A 22663-nucleotide genomic window follows, 5' to 3' on the forward strand; every position below is an offset into this window, starting at 1 on the left:
GTAATTAACAAGGAAGGAGCTATCCCCCTTGTTTCCCAGTGCTGCATAATAAAGAAGTGCCTGCTTATCTGCATTCCTGTGTAGAGAAGTTTTTCACGATTGTCAACATAGTGACAACATTGCACAACTAATTCAAAATTTAAAATACTCTGTATTTTCATGTTACATAAAAGAAGCTCTCTTTTTGAAAATGACTCAGTGAATGAGAATTGATAGAAATAGTAAATGACAGTTTGGAAAACGGCTGTTTGTATTGTACAGACTTGAAAAGCAATAAATTACAATAGTTTAAAAGCAATAGAATTATACTGAGTCAGATCAACGACATTATCGGTAAGGACTCTGCTTATGTTTTCAAAAAATTATATGCTCTCTTCCATTACTCTTATTTGAACTCTTCATTAGTCACCACCTGGTACAGGAATTTCAGAAGATCATTTCACTGTAAGTAATTTCACTGAGAGTCTGTTTTGAGAAATGATAGTTCTCAGCAACACAGACGTAACTGAAATTGGCAATTGACTTTTCAACCTGTGCTATCTTGATTATGAATCGTGATTTGGGAAATATGTAAGAATGACAGATTATTGTCAACTAACATCATGTTACCTCTCTAGTCTATGTAAAGGGAAGTACCTTCTTGATTTCATAACTAAACTAGAATTGGAAGAGTGCCAGAGCTATATCAGGCATAGTATATAGGGGCTGGATATCAATATACAGCTTTGGAGTCTGCAAGGTGAGGTGTTCCATTACTCTTTTCCCTGGAAGAGTGATGGAACAACTCATCCTGAATGTTATCACTGAACATATGAAGGATAAGATGGTTATCAGGGCAAGGCACAATGGCTTCACCAAGGGGAAATCCTGTTTGACCAACGTGATAGTCCTCTATGAGTCCATAACCAGCTGGCTAGATGAGGGGAGAGCAGTGCATGTCATCTACCTTGACTTCAGCAAGGCTTTTGACACTGTCTCCCACAACATCCTCATCAGAAAGCTCAGGCAGTGTGGCTTGGATGAGTGGACAGTGAGGTGGATCGAGAGCTGTCTGAATGACAGAGCCCAGAGGGCGCTGATCAATGGCACAGAATCGAGTTGGAGGCCTGTGGCCAGTGGAGTTCCACAGAGATTGGTTCTGGGGCCAGTCTTGTTCAACGTTTTCGTCAAAAACCTGGATGAGGGGACAGAGTGTACCCTCAGCAAGTTTGCTGATGACACCAAACTGGGAGGACTGGCTGATTCCCCAGAAGGCTGTGCTGCCATTCAGTGGGATCTCGACTGGCTTAAGAGTTGGGCAGAGAGGAACATCATGAGGTTCAACAAGGACAAGTGCAGAGTCCTGCATCTGGGAAGGAACAACCCCATGCACCAGTACAGGCTGGGGGTCGAACTGCTGGAGAGCAGCTCTGCAGAGAGAGACCTGGCAGTCCTGATTAATAATAAACTAAATATGAGCCAGCAATGTGCCCTCATGGCCAAGAAGGCCAATGACATCCTGGGATGCATCAAGAAGAGTGTGGCCAGCAGGTCAAGGGAGGTTCTACTCTGCCCTGGTGAGGTCTTATCTGGAGTCCTATGTCCAGTTCTGGGCTCCTCAGCTCAAGAGGGACAGGGAAGTTCTGGAGAGAGTCCAGTGCAGGGCCACCAAGACGGTCAGGGGTCTGGAACATCTTTCATACAAGAAAAGGCTACGATAACTGGAGCTGTTTAGTCTGGGGAAGAGGAGACTGAGTGAAGATCTTCTTAACATTTATAAATATCTAAAGAGTGGGTGTCAGGAGGTTGGGACATCCCTTTTTTCTGTAGTAGCTAGCAACAGGACAAAGGTTAATGGGATGAAGCTGGAACACAAAAAATTCCACTTAAATATAGGAAAAAACTATTTCACTGCAAGAGTGACAGAGCAGTGGCACAGGCTGCCCAGAGGGTTTGTGGAGTCTCCTTCCTTGGAGATCTTCAAGACTCGCCTGGACATGTTCCTATGTGACCTGATCTAAGTGAACCTGCTTCCGCAGGGAGGTGGGACTAGATTCCCACTTCCAAAAAATTTGTGCTAAAAAAGACTTGAGGAAACCTGCACTGTAAGCAGTGATTTATGAAGTGGCAAAAAATAAGATAGCATCTTTAGAGCATTGTTGCACAGAGTGGCCCAGAATCTGACTTGAACATCAGCATGATTACTTTAACTGAAAGTTTACTTTGTTGATGTGGGTTTTGGTTCTGATAATCTAAAAAATTAGCAGATTGTGCAGGACAATATTACACATTGTCATTTTGTTGTCTTTGCTGTCTTTTACAGGTTGTCTTTGTTTTTCAGGCTTCTACTTTATTAATCACCGTAAACATACATATTGCAACAGGAAGATTGATATACTGTTATCTCATAAATTGACTGAGTTTGTTACAATTGTAATTGGCTCAACTACAAAGCTTTCCATTGTAATTAGTATTAAAAAAATCATAGACTTTGTGCTAGTCAATATATTAGGCTTTGGAAAGGTGCTGTCTGATGAACATAGGCATTTTTCTTAAGCATAGTAAGTCAATTAAGGTCAGTATGAAAAACAGATTCTATAAGGGGCATTTTTAGGTCTTAATCTGGAAATATGTTTTGTGCATGGTTCAATATCATGTGTATCAAAGGCTCAGAGAATAACCCAAGAAACTGTAGGACATTCTTGGGGATACCCATCATCTTTATCAGATTAACAAGGTCAATATCACGTGTATCTTTTCCTTGACATTTTATTGGGAAGAACATTTGGCTTTATAGATAAGCAAATTCCAAACCCCAATTTTATTTTAAGCTATAAATGTACTAGCTCTGGCCTGGCTTGTAAGCCATATCTGTAATCGTGTTGGCTGTTATCTTATACTACAAATGGCCCAAATGCAATCAACCGTGTCACTCACAGTTATAAGGTGCTTAACACTAGGCATAATTGTATGTGAATGTCAGCCTTCCACTTCAGTTCATACAGATTTATTGACCAAATGTTATGTATGATTACTGAGATCATTTAACTTGCATGCCAATTTTTTTCCTGAATTTTCCTGTTTATCACTGAGACATGTTGGCTTTGAGAATACTGTTTCAAATTGATGTACTATATCATGTGTAGTGTTCATTTCAAAGCATGAGACAGCACTTGGAATATAAAATTGCAGCTGTCCATCTCCTTTCCCTAGGTGGTAGGACACTCTGATCAACTTTCCCCTCTGTCTGGGGCATTACTACCTCTTGGCAGAAGAAGTGAGATTGACTGCATTCAGTTTTTGAAAATTTTTCTTTCTTTTATTGAGGGGAAAGGTCATCCTTGATGGTGTTTTCAAGCCATAGAGCTGCATGTTGTTAACTATGATCTGCCCTGCCAGTAAAGTCCTAAGAGGCTGTGAATAATCAACCTTGCCAGTAACCGTTCTCTGATCTACTGGGGAAATAAACCAGACTGCTCTATAGTTCTGCATATTATTTTTAGTTCCTGAATATTAGTCTTGAACTAGTAGGGGAACAGCAGAGGATGAGAAGACCATGCATCAAATGGTAAAGGATTGGTAGATAAAAGGGAGAAAAACTGAACAGAAAGAAAATAAAAGTGGTCATAAAGTTTGTTACTTCCACTTCTGAAATTCTGTGTTCTGTGAGTTTTACATCTGTTTGCAAGAAATTAGTTTCATATAAGAAGAAGAGCAGTTACGTTATTGGTTTATAGTGGTAGTTAAAACAATTGCTTCTAATTAGGACTGATCTAAGAGAAAAAAAGACTGCATTTATGTCTGAGCGAAGCTGTTCTTTTTTCTATGGTAGATTGATAGGACAAGGTTGGCAGAGTGTGTAAGCAGCTCTGTCTCAGTATCTCTGCTTTTAAACCAAGAGTTAAGACTTGATAGGAATATTCTGAAATACTGCACTTATTGAGACAATTTTTCTTCAAAGAAAAAATGAATTTAGATTTAAAATGTCATAAATCAGTCTCATAAAATTGATTTAATAAATTATTTTATTCAATTTTACCAATCTTTCTGTTCCAGAGACAATATCCTCATGCCTTTCTGTTATAAAAAAAGAAATCACATAACATATTTCACCTTAAAAAATAACCATAAAATTTTATTAATTCATAAGGCATTCATTAGTTATGCCCTTTTGATCTTAATGATGTAATAAATCTTGTGAACTATAGCAACAAATTATCTTGGAAAAGGTGTAAACTTTCCATAAATGCCTAAAGCTCAAGGTACTGAATAACTCCAATGCTAAAGTAGGCACTGTTAAGTATCTTCATGAAGCTAGTTTATTTTTGATCAGTTATCTGGTGTCTAGAATACTGGTATCAGAAGTTTGAGTGCAGCACCATGCTGCATTTGGGCCTGTGCTGTTGAAGTCCCTTACAAACTTACGTCCTTGGTAGCTTAGACATTTTGTACCATACTCTTAATGGCATACACTTTATTTAACAGAAATATTTAATGAAATCTGAGCTACATTAGAGAAGAAATGTTAAGATTTTTTTTTTCATTGGAGTTAAATGTGTGTCCATACTCAATAGAGAGTTCATATCTCTTTCAATCTATCTCTGTATTTCTACTGCAGAAACTCACTGGAAGTGAAACCAGGTGGCAGGCTACATGATAAATTTTTAATAGTGAATTATGGCCAGTACTACTTAATATATTTTTAGATCTCATTGAGTATCATGAGGAAATAAAGAGGAATATGTTTTATGAATAACTTGATGAAAAAAAAAATCCTCCTTTGGAAAAGTTTATCTGTCTGTGTAGATTAGTAAGTCGTGGAGAACAGGAGAGGTGCCCAAGGACTGGAGGAAAGCAAATGTCACTCCAGTCTTCAAAAAGGGTAAGAAGGAGGAGCTGGGTAACTACAGACCAGTCAGCCTCACCTCCATCCCTGGGAAGGTGATGGAACAACTTATCCTTGGTGCTGTCTCCAAGCATTTAAAGTGCATGAGGGTCATTAGGATCAGTCAACATGGTTTTACCAAAGGGAATTCATGTTTGACCAACCTGATAGCCTTTCATGAAGAAGTAACCAGGTGGATGGATGGTAGTAATGAAGTGGATGCGGTTTATCTTGATTTCAGTAAAGTATTTGACACTGTCTCCAACAGCATCCTGTTGGATGGGAGTGGTGACCAATGGGGCAGAGTCTAGATGGAGGCCTGTGTCTAGCAGAGTCTCTCAGGGGTCAGTGCTAGGATCAATACTGTTCAATAAATTCATTCATGAACTTGAAGAGGAAACAGAGGGCACTGTCAGCAAGTTTGCTGATGAGACTAAACTGAGGGGAGTGGCTGACACACCAGAAGGCTGTGCTGCCATTCAACAAGACCTGGACAGACTGGAGGGTCGGCTGGGGAGAAATCTAATGAAATTCAACAAGGACAAGTGTAGAGTCTTGCATCTGGGAAATAATCCCATGTACCAGTACAGGTTGGGGAATGAACTGTTAGAGATTAGTGTAGGGGAAAGTGACCTGGGGTTCTTGGTGGACAGCAGGATGCCCACGAGCCAGTAATGTGCCCTTGTGCCCAAGAAGGCCAATGGCATCCTGGGGTGTATTAGAAGGGGTGTAGGTAGTCGTTGAGAGGTTCCCCTCCCCCTCTGCTCTGCCCTTGTGAGACTGCATCTGGAATATTGTGTCCAGTCCTGGCTCCCTCAGTTCAAGAAGGACAGGGAGCTGCTGGAGAGAGTTCAGCACAGGGCCACAAAGTTAATTGAGTGGAGCATCTCTCTTATAATGAAAGGCTGAGGGAGCTGGGACTCTTCAGCCTGAAGTAGAGGAGATTGAGGAGTGATCTTATTAATGTTTACAAATACATAAAGGGCAGGTGTCAGGAGGATGGAGCCAGGCTCTTCTCGGTGATGCCCAATGATAGGACAAGGGGCAATGGGTACAAACTGAAACAGGCTGCCCAGATGAGTTGTTGAGTCTCCTTCTCTGGAGACATTCAAAACCCACCTGGATGAGTTGCTGTGTGATCTACTCTAAGTAGTCCTTCTCTGACAGAGGGATTGGACTAAATAATCTTTTGAGGTCCCTTCCAACCCTTTAGATTCTGAGATTCTGTGATTAATGAAGGTTTTAATACAGCATTTCTGTAACAGGAAGAGACATTGCTGTACATAAACTGCATGAAAATCATCCTTGGATAAGGGAGTTCTAGTTCAAGGACCTGTTTTTCCACTTATGTACTTTACTTGGCTACAGGTCAAGGAGACCATAGTAAGCCATCTTCAATTCTGGAAACAGCTCAGAGGTAGCAATGCAGAACTCAGTGTGGGCTGCAAAATCCAGCTGAGAAATAAGGTAAATACTTATGGACTTCACTTTTTCTGAGCTCTCAGCTACTGCATTGTCAGCAGTTCCCAAGTCAGCAATTTTAAAGATAGCTCTGATAAAACTACTCTGCTCAGTTAGATATAAGATATGAATTCTGTCAAGGGGTAAAAATGTCCTTAGATCTGTCATGTGTTGCCACTAGCCTGTAGTAGGCAAACACAAGGCAAGGAGTTGAAACGTAAAGAAAGATATATCTTACCAGCTGTCCTGGTCATCTACCCAGCTAAATATACTTTAGGAGAAATCTTGCTGATTTCAGCAGTGATGTTTTTATTATTTAGAAAATTACTTAATTTGTGCTTAAACTCCAGTAACCTCTATGGAAGACCATGCCAGAGGATAAATCTGTAATTAATGATACCTTTTCCTTATAGCTTCATAATCACAGCAGGAAATCTAACAAAAAATGCTTGTCAATTATTACAATATATTAAACTGTCACCAGGATGACCTATCTACTGCAAGATTAGTGTTGGGGTTTTTTTTACTTTCTCACCTTGGCATCCCTCTGTTGTTACGTTTAAAATGAACCTGCTTGCATTCTTGTGTCTATGGTGCACTGTGTCTGCAGTCTCATACAGATACCTAGGAGACATTTCTTCTAAACCCCTGAATTAAAAAATAGCCTAGCTGTAATAACATTTAAAAAACCCCAAAATATACATCTTCTGTGTAGGTTCCAAAATCATTAAATACTTGGCTTGCTAAATAAAGTGTTATCTGTCAGATCATCAGTTTTTGATTGACTTCAGTAACAACTCTTCACAGCACATATCCTGGATATTGAGACATTTCAGTTCTCCAGATTGAGATTAAGATGAAAAATGTATCTTGTGTAATGAAAATTAATTAATTAATGTCTTCTTGTTTAATGTTTGCTTTTGTACAGTTATTTTTCAGCTATTTTTGTGCAGTTTTTTTCTAGCTATAAGCAAACCACTTCAAAGTGGCCGCAAGAAGGAACCATCATACTGCCAAATATATACAGAATTGCCTGGATGAATGGAATTCAAGAGGCTAATGGAAATTCAAGAGGCTAATGGAAATTCAAGAGGCTAGCTTAGTCACCCATGCTTCATCACTTGGAACTATAATTGATCTGAAGGATTGTGTACTAACCTTTCTGAAGTCCACTTGGCCAAATTGCTTCAAAGAGAAGGACTGCTAGTAGAGATGTATTTCATTTAAGTACACTTTTTAAAGTGTAGGATATAGTGCAGGATATAGTGCACTTAAACACATGACCTACAGTCTAACTCCTCAAGATTAAATGTTTTCAATGATCAAGGAAGATCATCTTAGCTATGTAGAGAGAACATAATAAAGGAAGGAATCTCATATCAAGCAAAGTAACTGCAATATATAACATTTGAAAATAGCTAGTCTATGAAATGTAGCCTAATTTGACACCAGTGTTTCTGAAGCAACTGACTGTCCATGAAAGCTATTGTAATTGTGGTGCATGTTCAAAACCATTACTTACCTAACTTCTCTGAGTGCCAAATTTCTGAAGTACGAAGTCCTAGGCCTGATGTGTCAGGGAGCAGCAAGGACCAGCTGCTTCTTCAGGTTTGTGAAGGCAAACAGGAGTACTATGGCTGACAAGCCAAGGGCCTCACTAGTCAGGGATCTATCTTGCCCCCTATGACCAGGGCAGACCTGGAGATGATTATCAGGTTCAGCCAAGAGCCCAGATCATCAAGCAAGTTTGTGCTGATGATAAAGTCCACATGGAGGTCAAGATCAGATCTAATGTTGACCAGAAAGATTCATCATGACAAGCTCAAGCTGGGAAGTCAGCCCATGAGTCTAGGATCTGGTTGCACAGGATACAGGCACAGACATAAGCATAAGGCACTCCTTCAGCGTTGCTCAGGCAGGAACCAAAGACTTGAGACTGAGCTGAAATGATATCTCCAGAAAGGCAAATGTAAACAGAGAACCTCAAAAGACTGGTCTGTACCATTGAAGCTTATTAGTGCCTCAAGACCTGACATGATGTATGAATTGATAGTCAGTGTCCCTTATTCTTCCATCTGTTACTCAAGGAGACAGTATTTTCAAAGAGAATAATTAATCTATATACTGAATGAGAAGTGAAGAACCACTCAGAGTTTGTCAATAAGGAGCACAAAGCATAGATATGTATCATAATGTAAGCCCTTTTTTGGTTTGTTACAATAGATAACTGACAAAAGGGGCTTGTGTTTCCATAACAACCTAATAGCTGAAGTCTTTCTTAAGCAGCTGGTAGTTTATCTTATAAGTAATTTTTGGCCTTAGAGAAATTTTTAAGTAATGTTTCCCAATTTTCAATGTGTTTTTTACAGTCTAATCCCCCTTTACCTTTAGCATGGAAATTGATTCATAAGCCCTGAGAAGAATGGCTCATAGTGCCCTGGCATGAAAAGAATACACCCTTTAAAGATACAACAGTTACTTTACAGACTTTCTGTAGTTCTTCTAATAAATCTTTCAAGATATATATATATATATCTTAAAAATAGCTGGGATTTGTGTCTTTTACTCTGAAGCCTGTTTCAGAACCACTGATTTTTGTGCTAGTGATTAAGCTTCTCATTTGTAACCTCAGGGTTTTCATGGCCAACTGAAGTAAAGACAAAGGAACCCTAACCCTAACCTTTGGCTAAGCCTAAAAGGTTCCAGCAGCTATTCAAGAAGCAATTCTGGGCACCCTTGGAATAACTCTGAAAATCTGTTACGCATGCTCTCGTGTGTGTCTTTATGTACTGCCTTGATATGGTGAATAGAAAACTCCAAAAGGTGGTAGAAGTGTGTATAGAGATCTCCCAAAGGTTTTTACTCTGTATCACAGTATGTTCAAGTTATTTTGTCTTATTTCTCTACATATGACTCCATTTTCAGTGCTTGAAGATATAAATCTTTGCCAGAAAACAGTGTACTGGAAACTAAACTAACCTTCTCCTAACTGAGTTTCAGGGATGACACACTTTATGTTTGTCATTTCTACTACCACAGTATACAGTGCCCACTTCTTATCAGAGGAAATTTTAACTAATGCACTAGCATATGTTTGCAGTTTTGAGTTTTTAATTTCACATGGCATTTTAATAAAGGTTAAGGGAATGCTGATGGAGGAATAAAATATACAATAGCTCTTCTATTATGCATTTTGTTGTTTTTTTCTTCAGTACAGCTAGTATTTACTTTAAGCACTCTTCAAAAATGTAAAATAAATGATTTATGAAAATTATACCTGGAGAATATTTGCTGATAATTTTTTTCCTTTAATATAAATTACAAATTTATCATTTATTTGCTTTTTTAAGTATTTCTTGTCTTTTTTTTTCTTTTGTTTTCTTTAAGTACAAATCTCCAAAATATTATCAGCTTGGGAGTTCCATTTTATCATAATGACATTTGCATATCCATCACTGTATTTCTGATATCTTTATCATAGTTCTTGTAGTACAATTGTGCTACTTTATATTAGCTTTTTTAGTATTATATCTATTAGAAGAGCATAGTCCACTTATATTTCTGGTCCTATGTTGATTACTATTTTGTTTTTTAGTTTACTTGGCAGCTGTTGCTAACCTAACGATTTTGACCAGTAGGCCTTTAAGTAAGCTGAATTTTAGAGGCTAGCATATGTTTGTAACACTGATATTAGGGCATGTTTTGCTATTTGTCCTGATTTTGGTTGGGCTAGAGATAATTTTCTTCCTAGTAGCTGCTGCAGGGCTGTGTTTTGGATTTGTGCTGAAAACAGCATTAATAACACAAGGATGTTTTGATTTGAAATGAGGTTTATGAAGGCTTTTTGACCTTCTACCCCCAGTGGTATTTGTAGGATAAAGAAGGGTTAAACTTATTTTTTTATTTTATTTGGGCAGTCTGGAAAGAGTGACTGGGTGATATATACACAGAGTACCTTCTCATGCACACACATCTAGAACCATTCATTATTAACTTTTTTAAGTGCTCTGTTTCAAACATAGGCCACTTTAATAAATTCTAATAGGCCAAATATAATACTAATCCAAATCTATTATGAAAGTGAATGATAAATCCACTTTATTTACCTGTGTTAAACAACATTTCAGCTAAAAAACCAGGTTAACTAATAAGATACAGTCTCTTTGAAGCTATGTTAATTTGCATTTGCAATCTTTCATTTATGATTAACATTGATACATAACATCTATTCCATTATTCCTTCTGTCAGGCTGAAAGCCTGTAGCTACTAAGGTTACTCCATTAGCTTCCTTTTAGTCTTCTCAAATCTTACCAATATTCCAAGTGCTAGTAAGAGACAGCACCATTTGTTCAGATAAGTACTTGCCAGATCGTTCTAAACCTTTGGATACAAATTAGATTTGTTGATTGACAATGTCTAGCTTCGCTAACTCTCATTTAACATTCCCTTTGCATGTTTTCACATGAGCATATTTTCGTATGACTTTCTGTTTGATATTTTGGAAAAATATTTCACATCTCTATTGTTTTGTAATATTATTTCTCCTTGCACGTTTCTGGACTAATATGCCATAATTTTATTTGTTCCACTGTCCATTTTCCTCACTACTTTATGTCCTTGATGCAGCAGAGCTCTTGTGGAGAAATGAAATTATAATCACAATTAAAGACTTCTTCAGAATACATACACACAGAAGGCTGAATTGAGGTTGCACACGTCAATTCTTACACATTGCAGCTCTAACGTACTTTCCTTTACAACCTTATCATCCCCCTGAGAGGTTTTTAGTATATAATTAAGACAATTGCTCCCTATCATATGCTTCTCTGGATAACATCTCTGAGAACATCTTTAACAATGAAATTCTATTCTCAAAAATACTCCGTCGTTTCTGAAGTTAAAGCACATGGGAATGACTGATACCACGTGACCAGTTCATTATGAAAATACTTTCAGGTCTCCACCCATCCAGTATGTTCCAGTAAATACGTTTATGTTGTTAAAGTAATTCCACTTTCCAAAGGACTATCTTAAATTTTCTCAACAAAGTGAGAGGAAAAAGACTGCTGTGTAACATATGGTGAACATTTTATGATGATTCATTACTTTTTATTATTATTCATTAAAGTACAGTTGAAAAAAATTAGCTTTCATGAGAGTTTTGGGCAATTTTTGCAAATGAGTACTCATCAAAGTGCATGCATTCTGACCAACACTCAGTTGCATCCATCCTGGTGTGATTACCATCTAGAATGATCTCATTATACACTTGGCTGCACGCTGTCAGACAGAAATCCTTTTTCCAATCAAGACAATGATTCAAAGCAACATAATTATTTTGAGATGTTTTGTGTTTTAAAGCCTATATGCAAATATTACTTAGTGGAATTTGAGGTTTTGTTTCTAAATGACTTCTAGTAGCAGTATCTTTTGCAAGTACTTTTGAGTCAGGGGTGAAATATACGTATACTGCATACAACATAACCTATTCTAGTAAGTAACCCTACACTTCAAAATGCTGCTGAGATTGTTTTATAATTGAGTAGATGTAAGTGATAGTATCTTTTATAAGTGGCAATAATTTGGTAGATAAATTGCTATAACCTCCATTAAATTGTTGATGTTTGCAGTACTAGTAGAACTTCATCTTACTGTTAATTTCTTTACATTTTGCAAGTATCTGATATACTCTAGAAGAATAGAAGCTTGCATGGAGATCTTCAGAAGGCATTTAGCTAACATTATACGTCTCTTGGTGCACCTGTGAATTTTCTACAAACCTTAAACTGAATTTTCTATAAATACTTTGTATTTGAAGTTAGAGGGAACTGGTTGTCCTAATTTCTTTTTATTCTGTTATACTCTAGACTTTACATATCATCCTACATTTGTGTTAAGATGAAAATGAACTCTAGTATTTGAGAGATCTAATGCTCAAGAGTTAGTGCTTCACTTATGTCTATAATGAAATAAAGTTCAAATATTATAAAAAGCTAAATTGGTTTCCAGCAACATTGGAAACGCAATATAGATGTCTTCAATCACGTAAAGAACTCAGCTGTCTTTTATGGAAGATGAATTTCCCCCCCTTGTTTAGTGTCTTGATTTCAGATGATAAATCTGCTTAACTCTGATTAAACATTAGACACTGCAATGTACATATATTAAGATCATCTAGACATTCTTATGAAAGTTGTAAAATTAATCTCCTACTCCTTACATAGCTTTTTGGAATAGTTTTCATTAGAGGTTGCAAGTTTAATACAGTTTATTAAGGACTGTTTTGTGATTTGTTGTAGATGGTGAATAGATGTAAAATTTATGGCTGCATCATAGCAAAGTTATTACAGTCTGATTACCTTCAATTTTGGTATTAGATTCGATAACTCAGGCATTCTCTTCTATTTCTGTGTCCTGTATCAAGGCACTTACCTGGAATGTGAGTGATCAAGCTGTGAACCCTAAGAACCAGGCTATAATGTGAGTGACTAATATCATCACAGATCATGATGATGCTATTCAGTGCTAGACCCATGTTTCTTGCACTGCCTGTATCCTAGCTCCTTGTTAGATCAAGAAGTATGAACTGATTCCCCATCTCACTCTGTCTGAATAAGGTTAAGCTCCAGCAGCTGCATGATCAAAAGATCAACTTTGTTGGATACCTGTCCTTCAGTTTTGTCTTTCTTTCCTGATAGCCTTTCCTGAAGACATAATCCAGGATTTTCATCCTGCTCTTAGAATTAGTTCTGATAAAAAAATCCTAAAATAAAAGAATAGTAGGGGTTTGAAGGGACCTTTAGAAATCATCTAGTCCAACCCCCCTGCAGAAGCAAGTTCACCTAGATCAGGTCATACAGGAATGCGTCCAGGTGGGTCTTCAAGACCTCCAAGGAAGGAGACTCCACAACCTCCCTGGGCAGCCTGTGCCAGGGCTCCCTCACTTGAACAGTAAAATAGTTTTTTCTTATGTTTAAGTGGAATTTTTTGTCTTCCAGCTTCATCCCATTACCCCTTGTCTTGTTGCTAGATACCATAGAAAAAAAAGGGATGCCCCAGCCTCTTGACACCCACCATTTAGATATTTGTAAATATTAATGAGATCCCCCCTCTGTCTTCTCTTTTCTAAACAGCCCCAGTTCCCGCAGCCTTTCCTCATAAGGAAGATGATACATTTCCCCAGGAAAATCGATTTGGATTAATCCATTTTTATATGGTGGAAATAATTTGTCAAAAGAGTCACAACCAGCTCTACATTGCATTCACACATTGATTTGGTGTCTCTAACAGACAGATACTGAGGTCTTTGGATCATAAGTTTGCATGCTCATCTCTACCTGCTTTCTATCATTTCTTCTCTGAGGGATCATCTACTGCCACAGTTACTGTGCTTTTTTAAATATTGTAGTGAAGAGTCACTGGCTTTGATCTGAATGCAATTAGTAACTTTGCTATCTTTTCTACAGTTCTAGTAAACCTAGCACAGCAATAATGCACCTCATCTGCTCACTGCCAAACAAACTAAAAAAGTTTTCCTCATCCTTGTGACGGATAGTCTTTATTTCGTAACTGATTGCATCAAAGTTGGGCTATGATTTTAGATACAATCAAATGAAAATGCATACTAATAATTTTGTTTCAGCATTGACCCCGATCAGATCTCAAATACTATGTTTTAGGACTGAAAAATCATAACCTATTTCTACTGTTTTTACTTCTCCAATAAATAGCAACTCAATTGTGGTAATTTTGTAAAAAATTAGTTACTGTATTTAACATTTAAATACCTTTAATAGTGTTCTACCAGACTCATGAGAATATGATATCTTTTATGACATTTTTTTAGTAATTTTTTTTTTCTTCTAACTTTAGTACATTTGGAAAGGAGAAATCTTGGCATAGCTTGCTACGTTTTGTTAAAAATCAAAATATTTGTGAAAATATTAAGCAATTACTAAAATAATCCATTTTTGTCCATAATGAACAGATTTATTTGTTTTATTTAGAGTCAGAGATGATTAAAAAAAAGAAAAACATTGATTCCTAGTGTAGGTAATCAGTGTTGCATTCTGTAAAAAAAAAAAAAAAAAAATCCCTCATGCTCTATTTTAAGTTAAATAAAACCCAGTAATTTACTTCCATTTTCGCTGCTTCTATCTCCCTTTCTGCATCTGCTGGTCCTGATGGCAGTATGTAGCTTGCTGCCAAAAAGTTTCCTTCTGTTACTTTACAGAGATTTTAATTTTGGGTTTTTTTTTTTTTAATATTTTCATTTTTATTCCACCTCAAAAGGAAAATTGAAGTGTTCATGAGATGTAGGACTTTGCTGTATATCAAAATAAAATGGGAATGAATTTGTATGGCCAATCCACAAATGCTTAGATGCAGCATGTCTTTACTATTAGCTAATGACAGAATAATTTCTTTACTACAGTAGGTTATCAACTAGTACTTTTGGGTTTTTTCTGATATGCCCTTAAATACCCATATGAAACTGTTTTTTTCACACTGAGTTGCTTTATTTTTTTCAAGAACCAAGAAAAGCCTTCAGGAGGGTCATTCCATACTTTTTTTTCTCTAGGGCAGAGTGTATTATTCTTTGTATATTATTGTAAGTAGTGGTATCTGTTCTGAATAAGGATATTAAAAACAGCTGTTAGTAAAAATATTCTATGCAGTCTAGCTCCAGCTGTTCAGTCCATGTACTTAAATAATATAACACAAAACTCCTTTCTTACCAGTAGCACTGGGATTTAAATTGATTTTTTTCTCCAAGAGCATTTCCATTATTTTAACATCTGTCTTACATTACGATGAAAAAATATCAAAATTTTCTGTGAATAACGTGTAAGTAAAATCTGCAAAAATATACTTTTTTTCCTGATCAGTCATGTAAGTTGTCTTTTAGAGCTTTTCTTATCCAACCCGTATTCACTTCAGAAGGACATGCCATTGATAAATACAACAAAAGTGTTAAACGCCTTGTGAAGACATTACAAACAAAAAAGCAATGAGTTTTATAAATTACTTGTCCAACTGTTAGATATCAGCCTGATAAACACAATGTGCAGTGAATTTGTTAGTCACATTCTAATGGAATAATGGCATTTGCAATAGAATATTGTGGTTAGGAGTTCTGACAGTGACAGGAATTGTGTGAATCCTGCCTTTTGTTTGTCTTAATGCTTACATGTATTGTAGTCTAATTTAATTGTAATTATTTACTGTAGTTTCAGACTTGAAGTTAAGGAATGTTTAATAGTTTTATGCCATTTTTTATCCATAAAACTTGGCAAAAAGATGCATACTTTCACTTAATTATGATCCCTCTATTGGTATTAGTGGTTGGATGGGATCAGTTACTTCACTTCTGCCCCACTGTGTTGGAATATTCATTTTTGTCTGAATATACTGATTTGACTCTGTGTCAAAAAAACAGGCCAAAGCTGCTTGGTCTAGAAATGGTGTTTTAGTAATTTGCTATCAATAACAAATGCAAATAGCATACCTCTTCAATGTATATAAAGTTTTGTGGCATCTTTTTTGTTCCTTTATATAATTAACTGCAGCTGTCAAAAATTCTAAGGGCATATCTAAACTCCATACCTATGGTTTCTGTAAGAAATGTAATAGCTTGCATTACTGGGAGCACTTACTACATAGAATTTTATTAAACCTGCAAGGCTACCTTATGGATCTTAGAGAAATTTAAACCAAAACAAGACGAGAAAGTCACTGAGGTGAACTGCACACTGACAGTAACGAAGTTAAATATGCTGAAGTGTATAGAAAAGTCTAAACAGTCACAGCAGAAGTTATGTAAATACTGTTTTGACAGTCTGAAGGTGAGCTTAATAATGCATGAATATTGTTATAATTTCATCAAAATTGCAACAGATAGAAAATAAATCAATGGAGGAATATCAGGAAAAAGAGTAGTATTTGAGTATTTCTCAGAAGAAAATGGTATGTTTAAATAAAAATATTTCAAAGTAATATATGGCATTTTTTTTTTCGATGTGTTAATTAAAAAAAGATTATTTGGGAAATAAGAAATACAATCAAACATTTGGATTTTTTTAGTTACTAAAACCTCCAAAGCTGTACTGCCACAAATTAGCTGATAATGATTGGAAACTGAATTGTGTTATTCAGAAATTATCCACAGTATTTCCTTTATCTTTGTCAAATCATTTCAACATTATCAGGGCAACATATTGGACTAGATAGTTGTTCCACTCTGCTACAGATATTTCCATATTGCTTTCAAAATGAACAGCAAGGACTTTCAAGGTTCCCTGCATTCTGATTGTATTAGTGGTGCACAGTATCTGCTCGACAAGTTTTTTATGCTAAATTAGTATACTGTTATTCTGCATAAACCATACATTTCAAATTTGGAACAAAATACTTTTTTTCCATTTAAATATATATTAAATAAAAAATGTAAATTTTCAGAGTGAGAGTTCAGGTCTCTGAAGCTGTTGAAAAATTTAGATAATTTAAGAATAACTGAATATTGAAACATTTTAAAACATCATTTGTAGTGTCTCTGGCTTTAAAATATTAGCTTTTTTACTTCCATGTTCTAATAAAGAGCTTTATTAACTAATTGATACTTCAGAAGAACCGAAGCTCATGAAAATATAGTTTTCTCCATAAATTGCATTTTATTGCAACTAAAGATGGATATTGGAAGGTTTATCTTCAAGACTGCTTAAATCATTTATTAACTGAGCTTGATCCCCTCGGAGTATAGTTATCAACAGTATTATTTAAATTATTTGAGAGCACTTATTCTCATCACCCTTTGGAGTTTATATTCTAAGATAATTTGGAAATGTAGCCTAATTCGCTAATCGTCTGTTGCATTTGCAGTAGTAGAATACGTTTTCTGCACACCACAGTTTGATTGTGATCTTTGGATTATAGGAGTAACCTTGTAAGATACTAAGGCATGCAGTTGATAGCATTCAGTAGCATCTCACTGATGAATGACATTTTAAAATTATCACAGATATCTTGAAATATGAATCATTCTTTTTTTGGAGGAAGATTTTTGGGTGAGATTTCTTTGATGTTTGGCTTTTTTTGGTTTTTTTTTTTTTTTTGGAAGACTACTAGGCATTACAATTTTTAGTGGATGACTGAAATAACCAAAAATATTTTGTCACCTGTAACTATACCCTGTGCTTTTCATTGAACTTCCAGAAACATGATGACTACATGCTGAGACAAGGCAAATGTAAACATTTATGAAATACCTGTCACAGGAAAATGGAGTAATCTCACTACAAGCCTTTTAAACATGGAAAAGCCAACAAAAAATGAATTTTTCAAGAAAAAAAACCTGTATATGGCAACTGTCTAGCATTGTTTTTGAATGCTCAATTAGACATTAACAGCTTGCAGAGGCAGTCTCAAAAGGTTAGTCAGGAAATGGTGGAAATCACCCATCATGTCTCATTAGTACTTAATGAGAGATGTTTTTCCAGACAGTTGCTTGGTATTACAAGGGTTATGCAAGCTTGAAGCAGTTCCAAAGTCTGTTTATGCAGGTGGATGATTAGAGAAAATAAAAAGTTGATAATAGCCATACCCAACTCTAGTGGATGATGCAAAAACAACTAAGCAGACCCCCTGCTGCCACTGGAATGCACTTCACTGGTAATTAATTCCAAACAAAATGCTGAAATAGCTGCCACATCCAAGATTGGGCCAGTTATAGCTTCAAGTGCTTTTCAACAAGACAGTTGCAGATATATATTTACAATCCTACTCAGAACAATGGTTGTTCAGGTTTAAGTGTGTGGGAAACAAAACAAATTCAAAAGAATAAATTCAAACAGTTTAGTCCAACCATTCTCTCTATGCATCCTGTGTAGCTACCTGCTGATTCTGTTATTCAGTACTCCATCTGCTCTTTTGAAATGTCTCTGGTAATGTTAATTCCTTGAAATTTTGAAATACAAGGTTGTCCTTATCTGTAGCTCCTAGTTTTATGCCATGTTGAGCAGTCATGTAGGAGAGAAGATTTACTTTGGAGATTTAGTCAAGTTAGAACAATTTTAAAGCTGAATTCTATACTACGAAAAATTATCTAGTCCCTCAATTTGGACTGCTTTAGAACATGAATGTTTTGTTATGTGCCTGACAAATCAGTAGATTTCCTGATTTTTTTCCTGTATTTTCATTTGAAATGCATTGTGGCTTAATATACCATATGCATTTGCTGTGAATCTTTGCAGTGGGCCCACCACTTACAGGAGACTTCACACATGCTATCCAAATAATCTTCTACTTCATAGCTCTGTATCAAATCTGGGAAATTCCTGTTATTTTGTGACCTGCTATTTTCAGTTTGAGGCTTTTATTAGTTTCTTCCTATTTATTGACTTGTGCTCCTGCCTTGTAAATTTACTGCTAGTGGAATCCAGCAGCCTAGATTGGCCCATGTGAATGAACTGAGCCTAAATACTGCTGTCTCCATACCAAGTGTTTTAAGAAGCCCTCTGTAAGCTTCAGGAAAATCACCAAGCCCAAATTCTCTTTACCATAAGAAATACGATTCAGATGATTCTGCATGTGAGTCTCAGTCTCTCTTTAACTTTTAAATAAAGCTCAGCAACAGAAGGAAAGATTCCCATTCTTGGTCTTCTCTTCAGCATGAGGATGTCAGCATATCCCTGATAAAACTTGCATATCTGATTGTCCTTGGAATCAGAAAATACTGGCTTATCTCACTCCAGTGCAGTTATAAGTGTCAAGTCTTCTTCATTGCACTTATGAAACTTCTTTAAGGACTAGATGACCATTCCCCCATTATTGAAGAGCACTAAAATCTAGTCCTTATGGTACTACTTATGATGAGATTTACATTAATCCGTTCATTTCTAGGCCTGTCAGTGAAAGTATCCCTTCTGGTGGCCATCACCTCTGTGTAGAGATGGATGTTATTTCAATCACTGGGGACTGAACTTCCACACCAAGTAAAGCTTAAGGAATATAATGAAGTTACTAACTAGTATTAGAGTGCCTGTAAATATATATATATAGATAGATAGATAGATGTTCTGGTGTATCTCTATATATTTATGCATGTGTATATATATATGCACATTAATTTACCACCCTTCTTTCTCCTGGATTTGCATAGTACGAATCTGTCCAGGCTCTGAGGTTATAGTATAAAGCTCTCAAGGTCACAATGGTTAGGCTTTGTGCTCTTTTATTTGTGTTTAGTAACATATTTTCAGAGGGTTTAGAATTTAGTATACATACATTTCTACATACTAGTACATATGTAGCATATAATCTAATTCTGGATTATTATTGGTCCATATCTCTACACTTAAATATACAATTCATCTGTTCTTATAGGAAATTTAAAATCTGAGGCTATAGTATGTATGTGACTCAACAAACAACCGGAATATGGTAATAATGCAGTACATATTTGGATTTTCGTTCAGAGCACTGGGTGTGAGTTTGAAATAAATTGTAGTTCCCATTCATTATTTATGGCTTCAGTCACAGGCTGATTCTGAAGTATGTAAACCAGACTCCTTTTTGATCTGCAGCTCCATTTCAGGTGGGCACCAGAAGTTATGGTTTCCTTCTAGAAGCTCTGAGGTACATGTATAGTGGGAGTGTTTGGTAGAATAAATAAACTGCTCTAGAGTCCTAAAAATTGTTATTCACATATACTCCAAAAGGAGTGTCATAAAGACCAACTGCTTTGATCTGCTGATCCATTGCCAATACACTAAATCATAGAAATAACTGATGTAACAGCTAATACAGACATAACAGTAGATTTTTTAAAAGATGATAGCAAATTTCTGTAATCAGAGCAGAAAACTATAGATTAACCGTGAGTTCCATTCTGCAGATTTACTGCTGAGGTGAAATCTAATTACAAGTATATTTCTGGAGCATGAGCTGACTTTTGACTTTTGATATTTTGCTTGCTGAGATGCAGTAGGAAGTGTTCCGGTTGGTATACTCGGTATCTGCCTGACAGTTAATATTGTGGCATTATATATATATGCATTTCCTTTTAATACGTTACGTGAAAAAATACCTATTAGAAAAGTTCCAGTGAGCAGTTTGTATCCACCGTACATCAATAGAGTGATGAAAATTTTGCTGAAATACTTGTTGAACTGTGGTGATACAGTCTATTACTATCCATAAAGACATTTTTCTCTATGCAGTGTACCATATGAAGATATCCACAAAGTGATTACTCATGTCACTCAGCACAGTAAAAGGCAAAGTTCCCGGCGCATTATTTTTTTTATAGTTTCAAACAGTTAACATTTTTATACTTTTATCTGACATCTTAGTTGATGATAGCAGTAAAATAACACCACAGTTTGCACTTACAGTATACTAAGACAATATTAATTTTCATTTTGCTCTCTCCAGATGCAAATCTGAATTTCTTTAAAAGTGTAGAGCTGTCACCATATGGATGGGATTTCTTGCACTCTCTTCTTTTTTTTGACTTCCTGTAGCCCTGTAAATTTCAGGGAAAAGGCTTACAACATTTTTTTTTAAAGATAGTAGAAACAAACAATGTGTCTTATTTGCAAATATCCTTAGGAGACAATAGATATAGGTTTTGAGAGATTAAGGGATTTATTCCTCATAATTTTAAGACCTTGATTCAGTTGTATATACATAGATATCTATTTACCTTTGAAATGCTTTCGGATGTCCCAAGCTGATGCTTGGGCAGTGAAATACCACCATTTCTGCAAGACTCTAGCAGATGCCTTGAGTTTCCTTGGACCAACGAGATGGCATCAGTTAACCATGCTTTAGCAATTGAAACTTCATCTGAGTAGAAGTGTCTGAGCTGGCTGTCTAGATTTTGTTTAAAGCTAAAACGTATCTTAGTATATCAGTGAAGTTTAGGGCTTGTTCTTCTGACCTGATAGTTCTTCAGTATAATATATATAAATATAGGATATATTCTAAATTCTAATTAATACTGTTTTAACTGGCTTTTGTTACTTAAAGAGACTAACATGCTCACCAAAATGTAGCTGTATTTCAAGGGATCTCAATGTGGAAGTCTGACAATCTAACTTTCTGAATTGCTCAAGATATTGAGCGCAAATTAATGCCATTTCATTGGAAAGCAATTTAGTTTGTGGCATATGAATATAGAAGCTTAGCTTTAGGCCCAAAATTTTGGTTCTAAAAATCGGTTCTATTAGACAGACGTATGTAACACGTTCCATAATATAGTGTTCATTTTATTAATAAATTCTTTTTGTATCAAAAAACTGCTTTGTGAATGGATCACTGAGTACTTACAATGTCTGTGATAGCATACCAACTTTTCTTCCTACAAAAGAATTGGTTATGATCATAGAATCATAGAATGGCAGGGGTTGGAAGTGACCTTTAGAGATCATTCTTATATAATATCTTTTGTATGAGACGTGAGATTAGTGTACATTCAGAGTTAAGCATTTTAATGAAGAAAATAAGTGTATGTTTCTATGAAGTTTCAGCAATATTAAACTAGAGAATAGATAAAGCTGAACACTAAGAACAAAAAGCATCTTTCTTTTCCACAATTGCATCATATATGACAGTGTATTGAAAACAGCTGTTATGAGGTGTTTTGCCATTTCCTTCCTCTCCTAATGTTCTCATTAAAAAATATTATAAAAATTATAAAAATATAATTTTTAATATTTGTTTTCCATATTATGTTACTTAAAACTTCTAAAATCCTTAACTTTTAAAAAAAGACCAATTATGTGAATTAACTCTTGTTCAATGCTATTCAATTTCTTTCTATCCTTTTCCTTTAGTGATATATAAAATAACTGTTGATTAAATATGAAGTAGCTGGACTAGACCAGTGAAAAGCTAATCTGGATTTGGTGCAGTTGATTCAATATTAACAGGTTTTAGTATAACTGAAATCAAGCCATCTGTCCACTTGGGTATAGCTCCAATTTAAACAACACTTGTGTGACTTGAAGGTAAAAAGATTTTTTTAAATGGTGGTAGGAACAACCTGACCTTCAACTTCCAAGTAATGATGTCATAATTTGTAATTACAGTCTTTTGACTCATAAAGAAAAGACTAATAAGCAGAGGCAAGTTGTATTTAGCACTAGTGTGATCATTACTGTAAGTACTCAGTCTATTTCTTCTGTAAATGCTTCCAAAACTCGCAAAAGTAGGAAATAGAATTTTTAAAGTTATTAAGAATTGAGATGCAGAAACCTGTCTAATCCTACAAGAAAATTAAAAATCACAAGATTTTCTGTCCTTTAAAACCTTGTTTATTAAGCCAAACAATCAACCAA

General features: G+C 35.8%; 1 protein-coding gene across 4 annotated transcripts in view; it reads left to right on the forward strand.

The window, feature by feature from the left end:
* ANKS1B (ankyrin repeat and sterile alpha motif domain containing 1B) overlaps positions 1-22663 on the forward strand; it is a 431515-nt gene that overhangs the window by 127973 nt on the left and 280879 nt on the right. The window lies entirely within an intron of this gene.

Source organism: Colius striatus, chromosome 1 (assembly GCF_028858725.1).
Source record: "Colius striatus isolate bColStr4 chromosome 1, bColStr4.1.hap1, whole genome shotgun sequence".
Lineage (NCBI taxonomy): Eukaryota > Metazoa > Chordata > Aves > Coliiformes > Coliidae > Colius > Colius striatus.